The following is an 11318-nucleotide window of genomic DNA, read 5'->3' on the forward strand; positions in this document are numbered from 1 at the left end:
GTTCTTAAATTAGTGTAACTGAACGTCAATCTAAATTTAAATCAGCTGTTTATATTATAAGGTTAGTTTTCAGAAAACTTCCTTAAAAGGTTAAAAAAAACCAACAAAAGAAAACTGACTGGGCATCAGGATTAATGTTGAAGTGTATGTTTTTGACAGGTAAAATCTATGGTCTCTTGTGTTTAAAGTTGGCTTTTCTCATGTCCGAGCTAGCGCCCCCTGTTGGCGGTCAGACGCCTCGGAGCTCCTCCGGTCCTTGGTCCCCAGAAGTGATCAGACTCTATCTAAAGACTCTTAAAATGAATGAATCTCAACCAGTTTCTAACTTTTAGCTCCTTTAATCTAAATGAAGGCAGAGGAATAATTACAGAGATCAGCGATGAGGCTCCCGTCTCAGACCGTCTGTTAGAGGATGATGAAGAGCCTCGATAGAAGGTCACATATAGTTTTATATCTGGGACTCCAATGCAATGGATGTTTCCTCCCTCAGTGATTATCAGTAGACTATGTGTCACCATTGTGATGTCTATCTGGTAGGTTGTGTAGTAGCGGGTGTCCATCCTTAATCTAAGTGTGCTGTGAGCTTTCTTGTCCTATTCTAACAAAAGGGAAACATTAGAACTTATACTTTATTTCACTATGGTATAAATGGGAAAAACAGCTATGAGCATATTAATAAAGGTTATTCCTAACAATTGTAAATCTTTTATAAAAGCATTTGAGAATGACGTGGAGGCCAAAACATCCAACTGGAGTGACAGGTTGCACCTTCTAGAACAATACACCAGGGGGCAGCCTAGAGACCTTGTGCACAGTTGCCAGCATTTAGCATCAGAACTGGGTTATCTTAAAAATAAAACTCTTTCTGAACATTTTGGAAATGAATACAAAATTGCTCAGGTCTATATTGATAAAATAAACAACTGGCCAGCTATTAAAAGTGAGGATATTAAATCCCTGCAAGTATTTTCCCTGTTTCTAAAGGGATGTTCAAATTTAACAGAACATATCACATATTTGAAAGAACTGGACTTGCCATCAAATATGAGGAACATAATCCTAAAGCTTCGCTATAAAATGAGAGAGATGGAGAAATGTAGCCTGTGACTTGCAAGAAAATAGCAGTCAGAGAGCATTATTTATTGATCTTGTTGCTTTCATTGAAAAACAAGTTAAAGTTGCATCTGATCCATTGTTTGACAATATCATGGACCTTCAACAGCTCAACTCTAAAAACCCAAACAGGAGTTTTACAAAAACAGAAGAAAAAGGGGAGCAGTTTGCCACAAATGTCATTGAAATAATGAACGTACATCTGAAAATAAGAGCAAGTCCTCCAAACGTTTTCATTGTCTCTTAAGTAATCATAGAGTTGACAAATGTTTTAATTTCAAGGAGAAGCCACATAGAGATAAAGTCAACTTTATTAGGGAAGAGGGCATGTGTTTTGGTTGTTTAAAGATGGGACACATAAGCAGAGAAAGCAGAGGTCACTTGGACTGCTCTGTATGTTACCAAAAACATCCCAGTGTCCTGAACATTGACAAGGAAAGTACAGGAGCTTTCTCCAGACGTCCACAGAATCCTCTGAGAACTACCTCCACAATGACTCAACCCTGTAGTCATATCAGTGTCTGTGATGAAAATAACTTTAACCTTTCTATCATTGCAGTCCAAGTCAGGAGTCCAAAAACCAACACAACTGTACAGACGTAAGCCTTTTTGGACCCGGGCAGCACAGGCACCTTTTGTTCTGAAAGTTTGGCCAGAAAGCTCAACTGAAAGGCAAAAGAACAAGCATTCAGCTGCAAACAGTGGGACACAAGGACATTGTGAATACAAATATCATCTCTGGACTGCAAGTAGCAGTACTTGATTCAGTGGTTTCATTGAACTTCCAGATGTTATGACACAAAAGCTAATGCCTGTTTCAAAGCAAAATGTTCCACAACAGGAGGACATCGATAAGTGGCCATACCTGCAAAGCATCAAGCTCCACCACATAGAAGCCGAGGTAGATTTGCTCATTGGCACAGATGCACCCAAAGTAATGGAGCCATGGGAGCTGATAAACAGTCAGGATGAAGGCCCATATGCAGTTTGGGCCCAAGTTGGATGGGTCATCAATGGTCCACTTCGGAGGAAAAGGAACAAGACAGGCAGTCATGCTTTCACTGCAAACAGGATTTCTGTTGAACATCTGCAAAAGATCTTGATTGAACAATACAATCATGATTTCAATGAAAAAACCTCTCAAGAGTAGATTGAAATGTCTAAAGATGTCAAGTTTATGAATATTATGAACAATACAGCACAATTAATCAATGGACATTATTGTATTGAACTGCCCTTTAAAGCTGAAAACTCCATCTTGCCAGTAAACTGCTGCATTGAAGAGCAACGTCTTCACAGCTTGAAAAGAAAGTTTGAGAAGAACAATAAACTTCAAGACAGACTATATTACATCTATGGATGACATGATATGTAATGGATATGCTGAACTTGTACCTGATGATCACTTAATGGGCAGTGAAGGAAAGGTGTGGTTTATGGTATGTATCGTCCCAGAAAAGGTCAACTGAGAGTTGTTTTTCACTGTGCTGCAACATTCAAGGGGACCTCACTTAACTGCCAGCTGTTACAAGGACCTGATCTGACCAACTCAGTTGTGGGAATTCTTCTACGCTTCAGACAAGAGCCAGTTCAGTTATGGCAGATATTCAAGCCACGTTTCACCAGGTCCATGTTCCTGAGAAACATAGAGACTTCAGAGATGACATAGAGATGACAGTACATCTGTCTGGAGCAGTGTCCTCTCTGAGCTGTGCAAATCATGCATTAAGAAGAACAGCAGAAGAAAATGCTCAGCAGTTCCCAGCTCAAGTGGTCAGTACAATCAAGCACAACGTCTACGTGAATAATTTCTTAAAATCATTGCCAACAGAAGAAGAAGCTTTGCTCAAGATTCGACAGCTATTTGCCATATAGGAGGATTTAAGTTCTCCAAATGGCTCAGTAATAGTCCTGCAGTGCTGCAAGCACTTTCAGACATCAAAAAAAGGAAATATTGGAAATGGATTTGGAGCTTCCAGTGGAGCGAGAACTTGGATTACACTGGTGCATTTAAAGTGATGTCTTTAAATTCAAAACTTCATTTCAAGAGCGGTCCGGCACAAGAAGGGGAATACTGTCAGTAGTGAGCTCATTATATGATCCCTTAGGATTTCTGGCTCCTTCATCATCGCTACCAAACTGCTTCTACAAGAGCTCTGCAGGAGAAACCTGGGCTGGAGTGATGCTGTTCACCATCATTTCTCCAAACATTGGACCGATTGGCTGGATGATCTGAAGAGGATATCAGAATTTGAAGGGGATCGCTGCATTAAACCTAAAGATTTTTGTCCTGTCACAGTGCAGCTCCATCACTTCTCTGATGCCAGCCAAGTGGGATATGGTACAGTGTCATATTTAAGATTACAAAATGAGCATCATGTGCACCCAGCATTCCTCCTGGGAAAGGCCAGAGTTGCTCCTCTCAAGCAGACAACCATCCCTCGTCTGTAGCTCACTGCAGCTGTCCTCGCTGTTCGCATGGACCAACTGCTTCACAGAGTTGCATCTTGAACTTAAGACATCTGTTATTTGGACTGACAGCACCAATGTCCTAAAATACATCTGCAGTGAAGCAAAGAGGTTTCATAGCTTTGTTGCAAACAGAGTGTCTATTATCAGAGAAGCTACACAAGAAAACCATTTGGAAAAATGTGAGTTCTAAAGATAATCCAGCAGATGAAGCTCAAGAAGGATGAAAGCAGAGGACTTCTTGTATCATAGTAGAAGGATTAATGGCCCTGACCTCCTTTTTGAGACTGAAGATAAATGGTCTAAGCTGGAGGTAAAGTATGACTCACTTCCTGTTGATGACTCTGAAATAAAAAGGGATGTGAGTGACTGTCAATGCTGTTGTTGAGGAGGTTAAAGGCCCTAAAAGTTTTTTTTTTATCTCCAACTTCTCATCCTGGGTGAAGCTGAAAACATCTGTAGCTTGGTTTCTAAAGCTAAAAGAACTTGTCATTCTGCTGTCTCAGAAAAGAAAAGAGTTTGCTGCCATGATACATCGATCTGGAGAAGATACAAAAGCCAAAGAGCAAAAAGGTGGAACAAAAGATGCAGCAATTTAAGACTATGCTGAAAAAACAATGTTTGACATCTGATGATCTAGCTAAAGCAGAGCATTCAAGTATTCAGTTTGAACAACATCATAGGTTTGGTCCTGAGATTCCCTCAGAGCCAACAAGACCATCTCTAAAGACAGCCAGCGGTACAGACTTGATCCAGTGGTTGACAATGGAGTCCTCAGGTTGGGTGGATGTCTCAAAAGAGCTGCATTGCCATCTGAAACTAAACATCCTGTTATTCTGTGCAAAGACATTCATGTGGCAACATTAATTCTGCGTTACATTCACCATGTGCTTGGTCATGTTGTAAATATGAATCTGAGAATATTATTTAATATTAATATTTTAATATTTTATCAAATAATATTTGGGTCTGTTAAGGGTTGTCCTGTGAATACCAGCCCATTAAGGCGATGGTATTAGGACAAAATAGAAAGGTGTGAGACGAGCTCTGACATTATTGAACAGCATAAACTCTGCACATATATGGAATAAATTCACACAATTTCTTAAAATACAAGAATTTATTAACAAAAATAAGTCAACTCAAAGTCAAACATATTTCAATCAACAAACTCTTTACTTTGCTAAAACAATCCAACTAAACTACCAAGCAGAATTAAAGAATAATGAAGACTAATGGACTATGTACAATATAAACAAGTTGATTAAAGATGATTGATAATTATGACCAAAAGAGTGATGCAACATTACCATGCAATGTTTATGTTTGAGAACCAAGGATTATCTTGAAGAATCTGGAAATAAAGTTAAGTTAGTCTTGGAACTAACTTAGAAAATAATCAGCAACATTTAGACAACCATTCACAATGCAAGATCAGATTAAATATTATTTTAATAAAATTATGTTTTAAATAATGATCTGCTGAATAAAACCAACCTCCTGGATGATTAATTCTCAACGGTGTCTAATTAACTGCCTTCATTTATTAAAATAATATTTGAAGAAATATTATTGAGTATTTTGGAGAAGAGCCAAATCTTTCTGGAGAAATGGGGCTTAATGGTGTTTACTTAGTTATCAACTTTAGTAAATGATGTTCAGGGACTATTATTCACTAGCTTGAAAACTAACAACCTTTCTGTTGACTAGCCTTAATGCTAGCACACGTGTATTTACCGGCTGGCCGTTGGGCTAACAAAGAAGCTAGCTAAAGTGCTAAGATAGAGATAGCTTAGCGCCAGAATCAACACATACCTTTAAAATACCAGGGTTAAAATGCATAAGCGCGGACGGCGCGTTATGAGCAATGTTCTGGTTAAAACCACCCTTTAAATAAAGTTTATCTTAGCTTTAAAACATACAAAGAACACGAACCGGCCTGGGTGCTACAGGTAGCATGCTAGCACCAAGATAGCCGAGTTCCACAAAACAAACTTCATAACATGAAAACGTTTAGATCATTTAATCCTAACTGTTAATCTGTTAATCTACCCAAACCCCAACCTCTGAACCTGTTGAGGGAATGTTGTCCAAGGGCGAAGTTTGAAGAAGATATCCGTCGTGAACAAAGAGTTAGCTTCCCGCTAACCTCCTCAGTTTCTCCCGATCAGAAGGTGACCAGCTGTTCGTTACTGTAAACACGGTTGCGGCCGTAGTCTTTCCTCCAGACTCGGCTTGTCGAAACAGCTTCTCCACCGGGATCTCTCCTCGATACAGTTTTGCTTCTGTGGGGCTTCGAAGAGCAAATGTAAGCAACTCTTACACCTTAATTTCCCCGTTCATGAATGAAAATACCGGATACACAGACAGTATTTCATTCTACTTAACTTTGCATATGATCGGTCCTTGGATCCAGTTGAATTTATGTCTTTTTACCAGCAAAAGACATTCAGCGCGCTTTCCTCTCCTATCCGGTTCCCATGGAGGGCCGCGTGGAAGAGAAAGACTTCTTCTTCTTCTTCTTCTTCTTGGTTTTATTGGCGGTTGGCAACAAACTTTTAGTAGCATTACCGCCACTTACTGGTATGGAGTGTGGTTCGTGTCGGTCTATCTATTTATATATATATATTTAATTCTACAAATTAAATAAATAAATATATTTTACCTATATGTATATATACAAATAGACATACTTACACATTACATTGTATTCTACCCATCTATATCCTCCATACTTTCACAATTTTATCTACTATAATCAAATTCTATGAAATAATTTTATTTTCTTTAAAAAACGAATCACTATTTGTACATGTTTACTCCCTAAATTCTTCCTCAAAATATCTAATAAATTAACCCTTTCCTTAATACCTTCAAACTCTCTCCTCATATATCTTCTTTCTCTTTCATATTTATGACATTCTAATATAACATGTTCTATTGTTTCATATTTTCCACAGTAATCACATTTACCAGTATTATGCTTTTGAATTTTAAAAAGTGTATAATTAAGTCCTGTATGCCCAAATCTCAACCTTGTTATCACTCTTTCCTCCTTTCTATTTCGTCTTCCATTTCTTCTTTCTCCTACTATCTTCTGAATTTTATAAAACCATATTCATGTTTTTCCTTCATCCCACCTTTTTTGCCATTTTTCCATCAGCTTTCCTTGAACAATACTCTTTCCCTCAGATTTACTTGTTTTAACTATAAAACTAATAGGATTTTGAATTATCCTCTTTGCTATTTTATCTGCCTTCTCGTTTCCTTCTACTCCAATATGTGCTGGAACCCACACAAATATAACTATCAAGCCCAGTTTTTGTATTCTGTATAATGTATGAAATATTTCTAATAAAATGTCCATCCTACTATCTGATTGATTATATTTTAAACTTAATAATGCAGAGCTTGAATCTGAGCAAATGACTGTTTTTAATGGTTTTATATCTTCTACCCATTGTAAAGCTAATAATATAGCCAACATTTCTCCTGTGTATACTGATAAGCCGTCTGTAATTCGTTTTCCTATTTTTAGATTGAATTCTGGTACTACAAAAGCTATTCCTACTTTTCCATTTATTTTTGATGCATCTGTATATATTTGAATATATCTATAATAATTATTTAAATGTATCTGTACTGAATAACTATCTACTATGGGAGATTTATCTTGCTTCTTTTCCATTATTGACATATCTACTGTTGCTTCTGGTAGAATCCATGGTGGTATAATTGATATTGGTGATGTTTGACTAATTTCTAAATCATTTTAAATTATTTTACTTTATTTTCAATTGTCCATCCAAAACTCTTCATTTCTTTCTTTTCTTTTTCCCAACATGGATTTAAAATTTCCCAAATTGGATGATCCAAGTTATTACCTTGTAAATTTAACCAATAATTTATTTCTAGTTTTATTCTTCTTAACTCTAACGGCATTTCTCCCATTTCTATTTCTATTGCTGCTGTTGGTGTAGTTTTAAATGCTCCAGTACATAATCTTAATGCCTGATGTTGGATAATATCTAATTTAACCAGATGTGTTTTAGCTGCTGAACCGTAAACTATACAACCAAAGTCTATATTAGATCTTATCATTCTTGTGTAAATCTGTTTTAGTGATTTCCTATCTGCTCCCCAGTCACTGCCAGCCAAGCATCTCATAATATTTAAAGTTTTCTTACATTTATCAACAACTTTTTGAATATGTATATTCCATTTTAGTTTTTCATCAAACCATAATCCTAAAAATTTTAGATACTTTACTTGCTCTAATTCTTGGTTATATAATTTTAATTTTATTTCCTTGTTTATTTTTTTCTGATTAAATATCATTACTTTGGTTTTTTCAACTGAAAACTTAAATCCCCATTGTAACGCCCATTTCTCTATTTCAATAATAACCTCTTGTAATTTCTTTACAATGAAATCTACATTTTTTCCTCTTTTCCAAACAGCTCCATCATCTGCAAAAAGTGAACATCTCATTACTTTTCCAATATCTTTAAATACATCATTTATCATAATTGAAAACAATAACGGACTTATAATACTCCCCTGTGGAGTTCCATTTTCTACTATATATTTTCCTGAGACCACTTCCCCAATTCTAACTTGTATTTTCCTATTTGTTAAAAAGTCTTTGATCCATTTAAATATTTTCCCTTTAATGCCCAGTATTTGTAATTTAATTAATAATCCTTCCACCCACATCATATCAAATGCTTTTTCTATATCAAAAAATACTGCCACTACACTTTCTTTATTTACCTGTGCTCTTCTAATTTTATGCTCTAAGCAAAGCATTGGATCATTAGTACTCCTCCCTTTTCTAAAACCACTTTGATACTTTGACATATATCCTTTATTATTTAAATAATATATTAGTCTACTATTAATCATTTTTTCCATTATTTTACATAGATTTGATGTTAAGGCTATTGGTCTATAATTTCCTGGATTTGATTTATCTTTTCCTGGTTTAACTATTGGTACTATAATTGATTCCTTCCAGCTCAGTGGTAATATTCCCTCCACCCATATTTTATTATATAATTGTAATATTATATCTAGAGTAAGACTTGTGGAAAGGTGGGGCTTTTATTTGGATAATGGCGCCACAGGAAGTCCGCAGTTACCCCCTTTCCTGGCTGTGCTGGAAGAAGGTTAATGCACTTTATTTTGAAAAGTTCCAGGAAAGTATGTACCGGAGTTTTAGTGTTGAAACCCATGGCTGTGGTCCCAACAGTCATGCAGGAAGAAACCATATGTTGTCCAGATTGTGTCAGAGATACTGGATTATCAATGCAAACTGCTGCCAGAAACATCCTGTCTGACTGTGTGACCTGCAGAAGAAATAGAGGAAAACCTCAGGAACAAAAAATGGCCGACCTGCCCCAGGAAAGAGTAGTTCCAGACAAAGATCCAATTACAGATGTTGGAGTTGATTATTTTGGTCCCATTGATGTCAAAAGGGGCAGGAGTGATATTTACTTGCCCAACCAGTCGTGCTGTTCATTTGGAAGTGGCTCTTGATGCAGATTCTTGTATTAATGCGATCAGAAGATTAATCTGTAGACGTGGTCCAGTTTCCTCCATCAGGACAGATAATGGCACAAATTTTGTGGGAGCCCACAGAGAACAGAAAGAAAGTCTGACCGCCTTGACCCAGAGCAAAATCCAAAGAGCTCTGGTCCAGGATGGCATAAACTGGCTTTTTAATACATTTTCTTACCTTTTTTTTACTTGTTCCATCTCTCACATTTTATCATTAGATATGGATCAGAACCAGAAAAACAAGATCCTAGATACTAGCTGGGATAAACTTGATCTGTACGTTGAAACCAACTGCTGAGAGTCATTAAGCCTCAACAGAAATAATATTCAGGCTTCACTATAACATCATAAACTGAGCTTTAATGAGACTCTTCAGATTTCTTGTCCTTGATAAGCTTTGATAGATCAGCAGAGTGGAAACAGCTGTTTCTTTTCTCTCTGTCTCTCCAGGTAGCGGAGCGTCGTCCAGGTAAACAGCAATGACACCCCTGCTCTAATCTTTCCACCTGTAGTTGTTTTATTGTGCCCTTTTTGCTCTTTTGGTTGATAAAAACTTGGTGTATTTTGCACCTGGGTCCTAATAAAGCACCAAACATCCAAGAATGATCTCTACTAACTGATGATATTTGCCCCTCATCTTGGAAATAAAATATTAAATGTTTTCACGCACCCCTGCAATGCGCTCATGCACCACTAGGGGTACGAGTACCCCCGGTTGGGAATCACTGTCATAGCCGGGCCCTGTAGCGCCTCCTAGAGGGCAGCAATGGAGACACAAGATGTAGAGGGTGAGTGTTCTGCAGGTTCTGCTGTAGCAGCTGGACCTGTAGATGTCTTTCAGGGGGACCAATGATGTTTGGTACCGTGTCCACTGCCGTCTGGAGAGCGGCCCTGTGTGCCTCTGAACAGTTTCAGAACCAGGCCAGGATGGAGTAGGTCCATCTGCTCTCTGTTGAGCTGAGATAAACATCCTCAGCAGACTGGCAGAGATGTGGCTTCTCTTCAGGTTCCTGAGGAACCACAGTCTGCTGTTTGGACTCCATTGAAGGTTCCTGTTAATGTGGCTCCATAGAAACCTGAATCTGCTCACCTGCGCCACCTCCTGGTCTATCCTGGTAGAGACAGAATGAAGACTGGAAACCAGTGGAAACATCTAGAGAAGAAATATTTCAGAACAAATAAAAAGAAAGATAAATATTCCTCTAAGATTCCCACATTTCCATCAGATTCATGGTCTCTAAAGCTGCTCTGACTGAACCTCACTGACAGTCCAGCTTTTCAGTTCCTCTCATGGATTTTTATTGGGAATCAAGTGAGACACGACCTGCTGATGTTTGATTCAAATCAATGTTTTAAAGGTAGAAACTGAACAAAAGAATCCAGATAACTTGTTAAACTTCTGGTTTAAATTCAGTTTTTACTAAATCTAAATCCATGTTTGATGTATGAATCATTTTAATAACTCCTCATTTTAACCACAACTTTAACTTTAAAACTCAACACATCTAAAAATGATTTTCTATTTTTCTGCCTGTCTGCTCGGATGCCAGATGTCGTCTTTCTCATGTTCTAAAGTTATTTATGTAACAGGGGGAAGATCTAAGAATCCAGGTTCTGTAGAGCAGCTTCTAGTTCTGGTACGTCTGAAATGTCAGAACAAGAAACATGAAAAACGTTAAAGATTCATGTTTGAATTTATGATGAAAACAGAAAATCTCTTTTCCTTCTTCAACATCCACAGTGGACTTCATGAGGAGCTGCAGGGTGAAGGTTTTACCTCCACAGACCCTGAACATGATTAAAATCTATGTTCTGACCTCAGCAGAGCTGAACTGCACAATGAGCCACAGATCCAACAGAACCAGAACCGTTCTGCAGCAAGAACAGAGAAAATCCTCCAAACATGATCTGAAAGTTTCTGAGCTGCTACAGAAAGTGTTTCCAATGCTCACCAAAGGAGATGCTGGAGAAGAAGAAACTTTATCTTTACTAAGTTTATATTTTACCGTCAGAAAGAAGGAAATAAAAAATATCTGATTTAAAATCATCAAGAAAAGCTTCATCCTCCGATTGAAGAAACCATAATTTACTCTCTGAGATGTTTGCAGCAACAGATAAAATGACAAGAGCTGCTGAAACATTAGCATCAAACATCTAAAATCTAATAAAAAGATGTA

At 37.4% G+C, this 11318-nt stretch overlaps 1 long non-coding RNA gene across 1 annotated transcript; it reads right to left on the minus strand.

Moving 5' to 3' along the window:
- Positions 1-1119: 1119 nt before the first annotated feature.
- Positions 1120-4595, minus strand: LOC124858188. Its single transcript, XR_007035762.1, has 2 exons — positions 1979-4595; positions 1120-1778 (listed from the first exon to the last, which is right to left on the minus strand). It is a non-coding gene; the product is annotated as an uncharacterized LOC124858188 (long non-coding RNA).
- Between the last annotated feature and the right edge of the window lie 6723 nt (positions 4596-11318).

The sequence above is a fragment of the Girardinichthys multiradiatus genome, chromosome 21, assembly GCF_021462225.1.
Source record: "Girardinichthys multiradiatus isolate DD_20200921_A chromosome 21, DD_fGirMul_XY1, whole genome shotgun sequence".
Classification (NCBI taxonomy): domain Eukaryota; kingdom Metazoa; phylum Chordata; class Actinopteri; order Cyprinodontiformes; family Goodeidae; genus Girardinichthys; species Girardinichthys multiradiatus.